The sequence below is a fragment of the Nerophis lumbriciformis genome, linkage group LG23, assembly GCF_033978685.3.
Source record: "Nerophis lumbriciformis linkage group LG23, RoL_Nlum_v2.1, whole genome shotgun sequence".
Lineage (NCBI taxonomy): Eukaryota > Metazoa > Chordata > Actinopteri > Syngnathiformes > Syngnathidae > Nerophis > Nerophis lumbriciformis.
In genome coordinates, this window is record NC_084570.2 from 29,303,038 (window position 1) to 29,319,499 (window position 16,462).

General features: G+C 36.6%; 1 protein-coding gene across 1 annotated transcript in view; it reads right to left on the reverse strand.

The window, feature by feature from the left end:
- The window catches only part of prelp (proline/arginine-rich end leucine-rich repeat protein), a 38,068-nt gene extending 22,967 nt beyond the window's left edge, over nt 1–15,101 (reverse strand). The window contains exon 1 of the mRNA XM_061984837.1: nt 15,023–15,101. The gene's annotated coding sequence lies outside the window, so the exon portion shown is untranslated. The remainder of the gene's footprint in view (nt 1–15,022) is intronic.
- Nucleotides 15,102–16,462: the final 1,361 nt, after the last annotated feature.

The window sequence follows — 16,462 nt, forward strand, 5'->3', positions numbered from 1 at the left end:
ACTGTAAAATCTATCGTCAATTTTACAGTCTACAATTTGATTAATAATTTGTTTTGAAATCATAAGTCAAGCAGATATTTAAGTACAGTATTCATCTTTATTTTAACAACAAATATTTTTGGTAAACATGATAATATAATATTTAGAGTTTGATCATATTGAATTTTATAAGATATGCAATTGCATGCAGTGTATTATTTTTAATGTCAAAAGGGAAAGAACAAATATATTTAGTAAGAAAAGATTTCATTAACAGATATTATTTCCAGGCTTTCGGGGGCCACGTAAAAATAATGTGGCATGCCAGATTTGGCCCCCGGGCATTGAGTTTGACACCGGTGCCCTAAAGACATCCAAAACAACTGCACGGAGGTTTTCTTAAGAACATTTACCCACGTAAGGACAAACATTTTTTTTTTAAATATTACCTCTCTGTAATATCTTGTGCAATTCTTCTTCCACAGCAAACAAATAGTCAACATATTGTTAAATGAGTACTTACCAGACATTATGCCAATTAAAAGTTATGCAAGTGTTTTAGCGTAATTGTACAAGTGTACCTAATATTGTTCACAAGGGTGTAGAAACTGCTCTTAGGGCCTGATCTACAAAACCCAAAACCAGTGAAGTTGGCACGTTGTGTAGATGGTAAATAAAAAGAGAACACTATGATTTGCTTATCCTTTTCAATTTATATTCAATTGAATAGACTGCAAAGACAAGATATTTAATGTTCACACTGAGAAACTTCTTTTTTTTTTTTTGCAAATAATCATTAACTTAGAATTTAATGGCAGCAACAAATTGCAAAAAAGTTGGCACAGGGGCATTTTTTACCACTGTGTTACATGGCCTTTCCTTTTAACAACACTCAGTAAATGTTTAGGAACTGAGGAGAAACATATTTGAATTGGAATTATTTGCCATTCTTGCTTGATGTACAGCTTAAGTTGTTCAACAGTCCAGGGTCTCTGTTGTGGTATTTTAGGCTTCATAATGCGCCACACATTTTCAATGGGAGACAGGTCTGGACTACAGGCAGGCCAGTCTAGTACCCGCACTCTTTTACTACAAAGTCACGCTGTTGTAACACGTGGCTTGGCATTGTCTTGCTGAAATAAGCAGGGGCAGCCATGATAACGTTGCTTGGATGGCAACACATGTTGCTCCAAAACCTGTATGTACCTTTCAGCATTAATGGTGCTTCACAAATGTGTAAGTTACCCATGCCTTGGGCAGTAATACACCCCCATACCATCACAGATGCTGGCTTTTAAACTTTGCGCCTATAACAGTCCGGATGGTTCTTTTCCTCTTTGGTCCGGAAGACACGACATCCACAGTTTCCGAAAATAATTTGAAATGTGAACTCGTCGGACCACAGAACACTTTTCCACTTTGCATCAGTCCATCTTAGATGAGCTCGGGCCCAGAAAAGCCGGCGGCGTTTCTGGGTGTTGTTGATAAATGGTTTTCGCTTTGCATAGTAGAGTTTTAACTTGCACTTACAGATGTAGCGACAAACTGTAGTTACTGACAGTGGTTTTATGAAGTGTTCTTGAGCCCATGTGGTGATATCCTTTACACACTGGTGTCGCTTTTTGATGCAGTACCGCCTGATGGATCCAAGGTCACGGGCATTCAATGTTGGTTTCCACTTATGTGCAGTGATTGCTCCAGATTCTCTGAACCCTTTGATAATATTACGGACCGCAGATGGTGAAATCCCTAAATTCCTTGCAATAGCTGGTTGAGAAATGTTGTTCTTAAACTGTTTGACAATTTGCTCATGCATTTGTTCACAAAGTGGTGACCCTCGCCCCATCCTTGTTTGTGAATGACTGAGCATTTCATGGAAGCTGCTTTTATACCCAATCATGGCACCCTCCTGTTCCCAATTAGCCTGTTCACCTGTGGGATGTTCCAAATAAGTGTTTGATGAGCATTCCTCAACTTTATCAGTCTTCTTTGCCACTTGTGTCAGCTTTTTTGAAACATGTTGCAGGCATCAAATTCCAAATGAGCTAATATTTGAAAAAATAAAGTTTTCCAGTTGGAACATTAAGTATTTTGTCTTTGCAGTCTATTCAATTGAATATAAGTTGAAAAGGATTTGCAAATCATTGTATTCTGTTTTTATTTACCATTTACACAACGAGCCAACTTCACTGGTTTAGGGGTTTGTATTTGATAAAAATAAATCTTCTATAAGAAAAAAAACCCACTTTTGCACTATGCATGTTGCTCCGCTTAGATCATGCCAGGCGCTGTGGTGTTGTGATTGTCCACCACCGGTGAGCTAAAAACAGTTTCTCTTGTCTAGATTGTGATTCTATATTGCAGAAAATGTATTTGGATGTTAGTAGATCAGGCCAAAAGTGAGTAGACCTTTTACTTGGCCTGCACTTATTCTACACCCTCCACCGCTGTGTGATCGAGCACCCGAGTGGAAATATTGTTCTTCACAACATCAGACAGACAGGAAATTAATACTTAAGGGAAAAATTAATATGAGAGAAGGGATAAAGACCCTTTTGTCGAGATCAGCCCTAAGGGAAGACCGCAGGTCCAGGAAAGGACCCGAGCCCTGCTCAGAACTGGACTGAACGGAATGCAAAATCTAATCTAAAGCAGGGATTCACAGATGCCTTAAAGGGAAACTGCACTTTTATTTTTTTTGTTTTGCCTATCGTTCACAATCATTATGAGAGACAAGAAGACAAAAGTTTTTTTTTGTTTTTTTTGCATTGTAACATATAACAATGGTCATTGTAACATATAACAATGGTCTTGTTTTTAGTGGCTAGCAATGCAGCCAATTTTAGCAATCAATTCTACTTCTAAATCACTTTAAAAATACATTCAAAAAGCGTCAACAATACTTCATGTATGTTCTGCAACCTGTATAATAACCAAACTGTAGCAACATTGTTATTGTAAGAGTGAACACTGAGGAACTCTTTTTCTGGTGTACTAATGCATCAGCGTGCTATGGTATTAGCCGTGTAAGCTAACCACAGAAAGAGATAAGGTAGCTTCTACGTCAACACAAAACACATTTGAGTTAGTAATACACAACACAATGTGATAGGACAGCAATCTGTAATGAGTGAAAAACATGAACAATCCTATTACAGTATCTGTAAAGTATTATTTCATGTTTTGTTTGTACACAGCTAGCCAGACAGTGTATGTCCGGTTTATTTGGGTAAACACTCCATTTATGTCAAAAAAGCTTGGCTTCAAATTCTCCATTTTGCAGCTTTGAGTCGCTTTCACTTCACTCTGTCAGCTTCCGTCTGCTCCAATGTCTCACTCTTCCTTTGTGCTTGCTTCTAGAAGCAGTAGTTCATCCTCAGTGTTTTCAGCTTCAGAAAGATAATGTTGTGAATCTTCATTTGTCCAAAAAAAGTCATCTTCGTTATCTGTTATCATTTCTGCCATGTTTAGAACACACATTTGTTGCCAGAAGTTGGAAATGCGCTGCTTTTTATTTATTTATTTTTATTTATTTTTATTTATTTTTATTTTTTTTAGAATTTATTAATCAATCAAACAAAAACAATACACAACATTACCATAATAATGCAATCCAATTCCAAAACCAAACGTGACCCAGCAACATTCAGAATAGCAATAAACAAAGCAATTGGACACACAAACATGACACAGAACAATCTAAAAGTAGTGAAACAAAAATGAATATTATCAACAACAGTCTCAATATTAGTAACAATTTCAACATAGCAGTGATTAAAAATCTCTCATTGACATTATCGTTACAGACATTAATAAAAAATAAATACATAAAAAAAAGAAAGAACAATAGTGTCACAGTGGCTTACACTTGCATCACATCTCATAAACTTGACAACACATTCTGTCCAATATTTTCCATAAAGATATAATAAGTCATATTTTTGGTTCATTTAATAGTTAATACAAATTTAAATAATGGATCACATATTCCAATATATGACTCATTATTATCTAAACTAAATGCAGTTTTTTCTACGGATATCATCTCCATAGCTTGTGTATAACAGTCAGTATGAGTTGGACTATCAACATCTATCCATTTTTTAAATATTACCCTTTTTGTTATAATGCATATTGAAAGAAATGCATTTTTACTTTTTGATGATATGTTACTAAATTGATGGAGATCCCCAAGAATACAAGTTTGCAGTGTCATTGGGATGTTTATATTAAGGAATGTGATTGCTTCTTTTGTTGTTTTCAACCAAAACTCTTTTATTCTCTGACATTCCCAAAATGAATGAACAAGAGTTGCCTCGGCTGCCCGACACTTCATACATAACTTGCTATCTACTACACCAATTTTAAACAGCTGAGAAGATGTGAATTACAATATATTCAATATCTTAAATTGAGTCAGCTTATCTTTAATGCTTCTATAGGGCTTATTGGCATTTTTCCAAATATCATTCCGTGATATGTCTCTTTCATCTAAAATGTTTAAGTCCATCATCCATTTCCGAACACATGCATTATTTGCATTTCTAGTGTGGCGTTCATTTATTATTCCATAAAATAGTTTAATTAATTTCTTAATTGTATCTTCATTAAAAATGTGCATCTTCCAGTTCATGGCTATTTAAAGACATACTTTCAGAGGATATGCATTTATTTACAGCGTGTTTTAAAGAGATACAATTAAAAAAATGATTTCTGGGTACATTGTATTGATCAAATAAATCATTGAACGCGCTGCTTTGAAAACAGAATGCGCTGAAAAAATCAGTCCTGGCAATAATTAAAATGATCAAAATACAGTAAATATTGTACTTTTTACATATTGTTTTGAAGGTGTCTGTTACACACTGCAAGTATACATAGAATGTAGTAACAGACACCTTCATAACAATATGTAATATGTACAATATACACACTGCAAGTATATATATAATGTAGTAACAGATACCTTGATAACAATATGTAATATGTACAATATACACATTGCAAGTATATAAACACTGCAAGTATATATATAATGTAGGAAAAGACTCCTTCATAACAATATGTAATATGTACAATATACTACATTATATATATACTTGCAGTGTGTATATTGTACATATTCCATATTGTTATGAAGGTGTCTGTTACTACATTATATATATACTTGCAATGTGTATATTGTACATATTACATTTTAAAAGTTAAAGTTAAAGTACCAACGATTGTCACACACACACACACACACACACACACACACACACACACACACACACACACACACACACACACACACACTAAGTGTGGCAAAATTATTCTTTGCATTTGACCCATCACCCTTGATCACCCCCTGGGAGGTGAGGGGAGCAGTGAGCAGCAGCGGTGGCCGCGCCCGGGAATCATTTTTGGTGATTTAACCCCCAATTCTTCACCTTGATGCTGAGTGCCAAGCAGGGAGGTAATGGGTCCCATTTTTATAGTCTTTGGTATGACTCACAACCTACCGATCTCAGGGCGGACACTTTAACCACTAGGCCACTGAGTAGGTCTGTTTGTTAGGCTAGGTTTGTTATGAAGGTGTCTGTTACTTCATTATATATATATACTTGCAGTGTGTATATTGTATATATTACATATTGTTATAAAGGTGTCTGTTACTACATTATATATATTAGGGCTGTGAATCTTTGGGTGTCCCACGATTCGATTCAATATCGATTCTTGGGGTCACAATTCGATTCAAAATCAATTTTTTTTCAATTCAACACGATTCTCGATTCAAAAACAATTTTTTTCCCGATTCAAAAGGATTCTCTATTCATTCAATACATAGGATTTCAGCAGGATCTACCCCAGTCTGCTGACATGCAAGCAGAGTAGTAGATTTTTGTAAAAAGCTTTTATAATTGTAAAGGACAATGTTTTATCAACGGAATGCAATAATGTAAATTTGTTTTAACTATTAAATGAACCAAAAATATGACTTATTTTATCTTTGTGAAAATATTGGACACAGTGTGTTGTCAAGCTTATGAGATGCGATGCAAGTGTAAGCCACTGTGACACTATTGTTCTTTTTTTTCCCTTCTTTATAAATGTCTAATGATAATGTCAATCAAGGATTTTTAATCACTGCTATGTTGAAATTGTAGCTAATATTGATACTGTTGTTGATCATTTAAATTTTTTTTTCACTACTTTTGGTTTGTTCTGTGTCATGTTTGTGTCTCCTCTCAATTGTTCTGTTTATTGCAGTTCTGAGTGTTGCTGGGTCGGGTTTGGTTTTGGAATTGGATTGCATTGTTATGGTATTGCTGTGTATTGTTTTGTTGGATTGATTAATTAAAAAAAATAAATTAATAAATGTTTTTAAAATAATAAAAAAATATATAAAAATAGATTTTTTTAAAATGAGAATCGATTCTGAATCGCACAACGTGAGAATCGCGATTCGAACTCGAATCGATTTTTTCCCACACCCCTAATATATATACTTGCAGTGTGTATATTATACATATTACATATTGTTATGAAGGTGTCTGTTACTACATTATATATATACTTGTAGTGTGTATATTGTACATATTACATATTGTTACCAAGGTATGTTACTACATTATATATATATATATATATATATATATATATATATATATATATATATATATATATATAAATATATATATATATATATATATATATATATATAAATATATATATATATATATATATATATATATATATATATATATATACAAACGTACTTGTAGTGTGTATATACAACGTTGATAAAGGGTTTTGAAGTAGTTTTAGAGATTTTGAAGGCTACCACGGTGACTCCTATTAGCTGCATCTTTCAAACGTTTGTATCATCTTTAAAATCCTATAAATAAAAGACGTGTGTTCTTGTCTCTCATAACAAGGGGTGATCAAGGGTGATGGGTCAAATGCAGAGAATAATCTCGCCACACCTAGTGTGTGTGTGACAATCATTGGTACTTTAACTTTAACTTTAAGTGGGAACGATAGACAACTTCACCAAAAAACTGCAGTTCCTCTTTCATGGTCCCCATTTGGATAAACTTGATTCTTGGTGTGTGTATGAGTGAGTGTGCGTGTGTGTGTGTGTGTGTGTGTGTGTGTGTGTGTGTGTGTGTGTGTGTGTGTGAGTGTGTGTGTGTGTGCGTGTGCGTGTGTGTGTGCGTGTGTGTGTGTGACACAGATGGATGCTTACACAAGCACCACTGCAGATGTTTGCCTCATCACCACAAGCACATTGAAGAATCCCACCTTACACCGTGGAAGAAAATAGTGCGCGGCACCTGTCAACCCTCAAACACCCCTATGTTCTAATCCTGGTGTTCGGACAGTCAGGAAAGTCTTAGGTAAACATCGCCTATGAATCACGGGGCAGGAACCTTCCACACAGCATTTGTTCTGCCTGGAAAAACAAGATTCCTCCTGACAACATTCTCTGTCACACCCCTTCCTTTTCCCTCTCGGTCATCCAGAGCCTTCCAGACCCTCGTTGCACCCCAGAGACCAGAACAACTTGCACTGTTTTCTGTCTTATCATGTCTGACCGCTGCCTCAACAGAAGACGTGCAAGACCTAACCTAACACAGTACATGTGATTCCATATCTATTATACGCATATCACATCAATACTGCAGTGCATGGCATGTTGGAAAAAACAATCAATCAATCAAGGTTTTTTTTTGTATAGCACCTTACAACATCACAATGGTGCTTTACAGGACACATAAGTTAAAAGCAAGTAAAACCTTGCAAATTAAAACAGTAATAATAAATATTAATTAGATGAAGCAGTGGTAGAGGGGTTAGTGCATCTGCCTCACAATACGAAGGTCCTGAGTAGTCTTGGGTTCAATCCCGGGCTCGGGATCTTTCTGTGTGGAGTTTGCATGTCCTCCCCGTGACTGCGTGGGTTCCCTCCGGGTACTCCGGCTTCCTCCCACTTCCAAAGACATGCACCTGGGGATAAGTTGATTGGCAACACTAAAATTGGCCCTAGTGTGTGGATGTGAGTGTGAATGTTGTCTGTCTATCTGTGTTGGCCCTGCGATGAGGTGGCGACTTGTCCAGGGTGTACCCCGCCTTCCGCCCGATTGTAGCTGAGATAGGCTCCAGCGCCCCCCGCGACCCCAAAGGGAATAAGCGGTAGAAAATGGATGGATGGATGGATAGATGAAGCAGTTCCTGAAGGAATTGCATGTGAATGCTCCATTGCTGAAGTCGAACTGAAATGCTGACAAAATGTAGGATAGCAAGAATAGTTTGAATGTTGGAATGGTTTGAATGTTGAAGAATTTGAATTTCCAGGAAAACCGGAATTGGGTTTGGAACTTGGGAAAGTGTTAGTTTGAATGTCCACGATGTGTGGAATGGGTTATTGTTGGAATGGTTTGAATAGGTAGAAAAATGTGGGAATTGTGCAACTTGGAAAAATGTCCTATTCATTTCAATAGGAACTTCCTGGAAATTTGTGATTTTTGGGAAAAGCGGGATTTTTGGGGAAAATGACTAGGAGCCTGAATGTCCTAAATGAGCTGAATTGGTTGGTGTTGGAATTGTTTAAATCGGGCAAGAGACGTTGAAGTCATAAATGGTATAAGGGAATTTCGGGAAAATCGGGAATTTTTTTGAAAATGGTGAAAAACTTGAATGGTCTGAATGAGTTGAAATGGTTGGTGTTGGAATTTTTCAAATCGGTCGAGAAATGTTGAAATAGTAACATGTTGAATTGAGAAATGGTATTACAGAATTCCTGGAATTTTGGGAAAACCGGGAATTTTTGCAGTTAAAAAAACAACTTTGTTTTTTTTGTCCTGATTAAGAGGAATGTTTTGACGGTGGAACAGTTGAAGTGGGTTAAAAAATGTGGGAAGAATAGTCGCCAGAAAAAAGGAGGGAAATAGGGCTTTCGAAAACTAGGAATTCTGGAAAATCCTGGAATTTTGTTGAACTTGGTAAAAGGGAAGTTTGAATTTCCAGGATGGTGGAATGTGTTGAATGAAGGTGGAATGGTTTGAATCGGTTGAAAAATTTAGAAATGGTGGAAGTTTGAAATTAATTTTGAATCGGTAAAATGTTCCGGAAAACCTGGAATTCTGGGAAATTTGGGAATTTTAGGAAAAGCGGGATTTTTTTGGAAAATGATCAGGAGCATGAATGTCCTAAATGAGCTAAATTGGTTGGTGTTGGAATTGTTTAAATCGGGCAATAAATGTTGAAGTATTAAATGGCATTAGGGAATTTCGGGAAAATCTGGATTATTTTTTTTTTAATTGTAAAAAACTTGAATGGTCTGAATGAGTTGAAATGGTTGGTGTTGGGATTTTTCAAATCGGTCGAGAAATGTTGAAGTAGTAACATGTTGAATTGAGAAATGGTATTACGGGATTCCTGGACTTTCGGGAAAACCGGGAATTTTTCAAGTTAAAAAAAACCACCTAGTTTTTTGTCCTGATTAAGAGGAATGTTTTGACGGTAGAACGGTTAAAGTGGGTTTAAAAATGTGGGAGGAGTAGTTGCCAGAGTAAAGGGTGGAAGTAGGGCTTTGAAAACCAGGAATTCTGGAAAATCCTGGAATTTTTTTGAACTTGGAAAAAAGAGTAGTTTTAATTTCCAGGATGGTGGAATATGTTGAAGGTGGAATGGTTTGAACCGGTTGAAAAATTTGGAAATGGTGGAAGTTTGAAAAATGGCCAATTCATTTTGAATGTGAAAAATGTCCCGGAAAATCTGGTATACCATGGCATACCATACTATGCCATACCATGGCATACCATGCCATGCCATACCATGCCATGCCATGCCATACCATACCATGGCATACCATACCATACTATACCATGCCATACCATACTATGGCATACCATACTATGCCATATCATGGCATACCATGCCATACCATGCCATGCCATACCATTATATACCATGCCATACCATAACATGGCATACCATACTTTAACATACCATGCCATACCATGCCATGCCATACCATACCATGGCATACCATACCATACCACACTATATCATGCCATACCATACCATGGCATACCATACTATGCCATACCATGGCATACCATGTCATACCATACCATGGCATACCATACCATACCATACTATACCATACCATGCCACGCCATGCCATGCCATACCATGCCATGTCATACCATACCCTACCATACTATGCCATACCATGCCATGCCATACCATACCATATGATGCCATGCCATGTCATACCATACCATACCATGCCATACCATGCCATACCATTGTCACGTCGCGTGGCTTCCAAAACTTTGTACAAGCTAACGCCAAATGCGTGAACATTATGATTTGGCGCGTTAGCATTGTTTAACATGAATATCCAACACTGTAACAACATTTAAAGTCAGAATGTGCGAACTTGGTTATGGGGGCCCTTTAAAGAGTTTTTGAACTGACACAAGTGTCCCTCTCTCTTTGTGGGATCCAACCTTTACCGAGCCAAACAAACTACCACCCAATGCCCATTTGAAAGCTTGCTAAAGCAACATCCCTTACCGGCTTAAAAACACCACAATAATGTGTGCAACTGCAGGGAACTATGAATGATGAACTATAATAGGTTTAGGTTTTGTGGTGAAATAAGAATATTTGATAGTAGGGCTGTAAAAAAAAAAGAAAAACAACTTTTTCAAATTAATCGCGATTCCTATTTGTAACAATTTTTAATAGATAAAAAAAAAAATTGCCTTTTCAATTTTTTTTACATTTTATTTGTCCTGTCCAGCCACTCATATAAATCATATTGTTGATGTAGATGATCTATATCTGCTGTACAGGTTTACCTTAGAAAAGAGAAGTGTTGGATACTTCTCCTCTTGCCTTATTTGTATTTGACTTTATCAAATGTTTGGGTAGAATTTTATTTAAAAAAAAACCATTTTCTTTTAAGTAAAATATACATTTATCCGTGCTGTTTATTTATTTTATGGAGGAATGTAGTTAATCATAGAACTGGCACTCAATGTTATAAAAAATATTGATTTGGAATCGAGAATCGTTTTGAATTGAGAATCGAATTATTATTCCCAAGAATCGAATGGAATCATGACGTGCCCAAAGATTCACAGCCCGAGTAGCTACCAACATTTTGTCAATGATCTGGCAAAACAAGCTTCTGTTTTTTAGGGTTTGTACCGGCAATGCAAATACATGTTACACAAATAAGTAGCTCTCTGCCTTTTTTCATTTGGTAAAAGTACTGAAGCTCTGAGAAGAAAAAAAAAGTTGCAGATGTTTGTCATCCTTTGAGCTTCTAAACAAGAGGACATAAAGTTTCATGTCGAGGTGAAAAGAACCACAGTGTTCTGAAAATTACTTTTAAAAAGTCATTCATTATAGTTACTTGTTACTTTACAAAACAAGTAATTGAATTACTAACAAAATTACTCTTTAATAAATGTAATTAATTACTAAGGGAAAGTAATTAGTACGTTACTTAAAACAACTTTAGATATCTGGCATATGCATTTGAGAGATCTGCTGTCTGTGCAGTTAAAAGGCGGGGCCTGTTGCCTAGTGATGTGTGACATCATCAAGGGTTTCAGCAGAGCTGTGCTTTTTTAACTCGAGCAGTTAGGCGCCAGCTTGTTTCAATCTTTTAATTGTGTTACCTTTGCTTAATAAAGAGATTGAATGTGCTTCCATGGCTGTCATATCTTCTTGTCAATAAACGGTGTATTGTTTGGATGACAAGTTTGTCACTTCAATCACTGATTTGTTGTTCATTACTCCCATCGCAGTATGTTGTTGTCTGCTGTGTCACAGTGTGATGTTGCCTCTTCCTGTTTGATATCGAGTACATTTTAGTGCGATACTGCTTGTTGCGTTCACCAGTAAAAATAAATTTCCTGCTTAGAACTTGCTGCACTTATGACGCTGTCCAGGCATGGGATTTTTCCCACTATAGTCGGAAATCAGTCCTTTTTTTATCTCTGTAAAATATAAAAAAATATTTCCGTTTTTTCTTCGTTTATTCCGACCAACAATGTCTGTTAAAATGTTGATCCGTCTCTTTGCCATACCTACCAACAACTACGGTTTTCCCGTAATGAGTACAGTTTCTGATATTTCAGTGGTAAAAAATACGGTATTCTATTAAAAATTACTAAGTTAAAAATCGAAGTTACGTAGCGAAGCAACTCCACAGGCAGGGGACAAAATATACGGGAAACATCAATGATGATTGGTTGGTTTACGTATACGAACATCCATGATTGGTTGGTGGGTTTACTAAGATGAGTCACGATTGGTTAAGATTGGGGTAAAACATTACGAACAGACCAATCAGAGACAAGATAGGGCGGGTCATGGAAACAGGAAGAGAAATCACAACAGACATCCCAAATGACAACGAGAGAGTTGGAGAAGAGAAGAGGGAAAATTCAAGCGGGAGGTTTATATATTAAAACAACTAGTGGAAGATGTTAGAGGGATTCTCTTCCTTCAGATAAAGGAAGTTAGCGAATAGAATAAACATTGTTTGTACTCTTTATGATTTTTGCATTTGGAGCAGTTAGAAGTGGAGAGGGAGTCGAAGAGACAAAAATTGGCTATAAAATTCAAGGCAGAATCCACTAAAGCAGAAACAAAAAGGAAAATGCAAACTGCTCAGAAGTTTGCCAGGAAGGCTCATGTCAGAGCCATCAAAGCAAAAATGCCCAAAGTAATGTGTGAATGAAGCAAAGTAATGTGTAAATGGCAATAACTAGCCATCTGTGGCTGTGAAGTGAACACGAGTAAGGTTGTAAATACTGTATAGAGTAGGCTAACCCATGTGGTTCCTGTGGATGTGATCACAAGTTGTAATTATTGTAGTGACTAAATACCATAGTGACTGAAACAGACAAAGTAATGTGTAAATAATGTAAAAAACTAGATAAACCATCTGTGGCTGTGAAGTGAACCCAAGTAAGGTTGTAAATACTGTATAGAGTAGGCTAACCCATGTGGTTCCTGTGGATGAAGTTGTAATTACTGTAGTGACTGAATAACATTGTGACTGAAACAGACAAAGTAATGTGTAAATAGTGTCACTAATTAGATGACCCATCTGTGGCTGTGAAGTGAAACTAGTAAGGTTGTAAATACTGTATAGACTAGGCTCACCCATGTGGTTCCCGTGGATGTGAACACAATTACTGTATTGACTGAATAACATAGTGACTGAAACAGACCAAGTAATGTGTAAATAATGTCAATAACTAGATTAACCGTCTGTGGCTGTGAAGTGAACACTGGTAAGGTTGTAAATACTGTATAGAGTAGGCTAACCCATGTGGTTCCTGTGGATGTGAACACAAGCTGTAATTACTGTAGTGACTAAATAACACAGTGACTGAAACAGACAAAGTAATGTGTAAATAATGTCAATAACTCGATAAACCATTTGTGGCTGTGAAGTGAACACTAGTAAGGTTGTAAATAGTGTATAGAGTAGGCTAACCCATGTGGTTCCTGTGGATGAAGTTGTAATTACTGTAGTGACTGAATAACATAGTGACTGAAACAGAAAAAGTAATGTGTAAATAGTGTCAATAACTAGATGAACCATCTGTGGCTGTGAAGTGAACACTAGTAAGGTTGTAAATACTGTATAGACTAGGCTCACCCATGTAGTTCCTGTGGATGTGAACACAATTACTGTAGTGACTGAATAACATAGTGACTGAAACAGACAAAGTAATGTGTAAATAATATCAATAACTAGATGAACCATCTGTGGCTGTGAAGTGAACACTAGTAAGGTTGTAAATACTGTATAGAGTAGGCTAACCCATGTGGTTCCTGTGGATGTGAACACAAGATGTAATTACTGTAGTGACTAAATAACATAGTGACTGAAACATACATAGTAATGTGTAAATAATGTCAACAAGTAGATGAACTGTCTGAGGCAGTGAAGTGAACACTACTAAGGTTGTAAATACTGTATAGAGTAGGCTAACCCATGTGGTTCCTGTGGATGTGAACACATTTACTGTAGTGACTAAATAACATAGTGACTGAAACAGACATAGTGATTCATTTGGATGAATGAGGTATGTATTTATGTCAACTGTGTTGATCATTTATCAATTATTTAAAGACTTTAAATGGTTTTGTTTTTTTTGCATGTTCAATTGCTGAAAAACCAGGAGCTTCAGGGAGGGTTGCCCCCGTTAACCCCTGGCTGGAGACCTTCGGACCGAAGACCCCCGGCTTATTTTCAGTCTTTTTCATTAAGTTCCAATCACATCTTGTTGTTGTTGTCGACATAAAACCACATCAGAAGTAGCGTGCCACGGTACATCACGCTCTCGCTAACGGCGTTTTAACGAACCTAAAAGTAATTAATTAGATTACTCGTTAGTAGTAAAAGTTACTTATTCCGAACACTGCCAATCCTTTGTTTAATAAACTTTACCACAGCTGAAGTGATGGAACAGATTTGCTCTGTTGCTCACGTTTGAGTACGAGTGCATCTCATTTTGTGTCTGCATGAAAAACTGGCTTTTCGGCTGGAAAGCTGCAGAAGAACATGTGCCCCCCCCGAAAGCCCTCTGTACCAACAGACTCTCTTCATTACTTTCAAGTACGGTTGCCAGAACATTTTCTCATGTGGGCGTGGCCCAAATCTGCATCTGTGGCGTCCATCAGGGCGTGGAGACTAATTATTGCAGAATAACCAAAATGATTGTGATTTGTTTCATAGAAGCTGCGTTATTACGTGGGTTTGATCAATTAAGCTTCATGTTTTCCTTTTCAAAGAGTGCATGCCTGAAATGTTCTCCCTCTTTCAAAGTATGTCTTTTCTGTCAAACCCTTGGACAAAAAGGCTTTTGAACACTGCTCTTACAAAGACGACGATCCACAACCACAGGGTACCACTTCGTACGTTACCATGGAAACACAACCTCACATCACATAGTCTACCTGGATTCTTATCTTTTGACCCGCCCACTTTGAAAATAAACACCAAGTCTCTTACCTGCCTCTGCCCTCTTTTGTGCGGTCACAAGTTGTGCGTCTTTCCTTCTCCCTGCTGCCTTACCCTTCCTCCCTCTCCTCCTTGTCCCCTCCCTCCTTCTCTTGGCTTGTTTCTTCCCTCTCGAGGTCCCACCGCCTCTTTCTTCACCAGGCATCTCGCTTCCTGGCTGCCTGACACATTACGTTCACTCTCAGTGCTCGCCGAACAATGAGCTTATGCATGCTCATTGACCGGCGCTCTCGCAAGTCGATCGTCGATCGATCCCCGGGCATTACGAAAAACCTGCAAAAAGATGGAACAGGTCCGCCCAGCTGTAATTGCTCTATTGGCCTCCAACTGCCTTGTTTAGATGTTGTCATGTGATTATTTTTGATCATTGCATGCAACTACAAACTCAATCCTTGGCCTCCCTTCTTTTAGAATTACATTCTCAAGTAGTCTTATGAGTTGGTGTGACCAGAAGATGTCGCTTTGAAAGTACTTTTATCACGATTTTATCACTTCAAGGCAGGGGTGTCAGACTGGTTTTCATTGAAGGCCACATCACAGTCATGGCTGCCCTCAGAGGGTTGCTTGTAACAGTGAGTAATACATGAACTTGCCTATGCATGTGGTTATTATACATTTATTTATTTATTTATATATATATATATATATATATATACCGGTATATATATATATATATATATATATATATATATATATATATATACATATATATATATATATATATATATATGTTTGTGTGTGTATATGTATGTATATATGTATATGTGTATGTGTATATATACATGTATGTATATATGTGTATATATATGTATACATGGATATGTATATATGTGTATGTATACGTATACATAAAAAAAAAAAATATATATATATATATATATATATATATATATATATATGTATATATATATATATATATATATATATATATATATATATATATGTATATATATATATGGTTTTTACAAGTTGATGACATCACAACTGCATTAGCAAACATAATTGACTTGTTTAAGACTTGAAAAGCAGGTGTTGACCAAATACTTCCCTACTGTGAGATGTTACATGATGTTGCTGGTGCACAACCTTTTTTTCCACGTCTTTAATTACACAAACTACCTATAGTACTGTTAGGAGTACCGATAAATACCGTTTTTGGTATCGATAAAATCATAACACTATACATCCCTACTTATGACTGTTAATACTGATACAATTAAACTTAAAAATGGTGTTTGTTTTTTTGATGGCAAGAGATTTACTCTGGAACAAAAGTAATTCCATTTTCCATAAATATTTGGGGAATAATGTCTTCAAATTTGAATTGGATGCCAACAAAAGGAACTGTAAGACCTCAGACGTCCTTTATTACTTTTCTCATTCAAAGCTCTTCACTCTTTTGTTGTCCCTCTGTGATCCACTTTCGGCTGA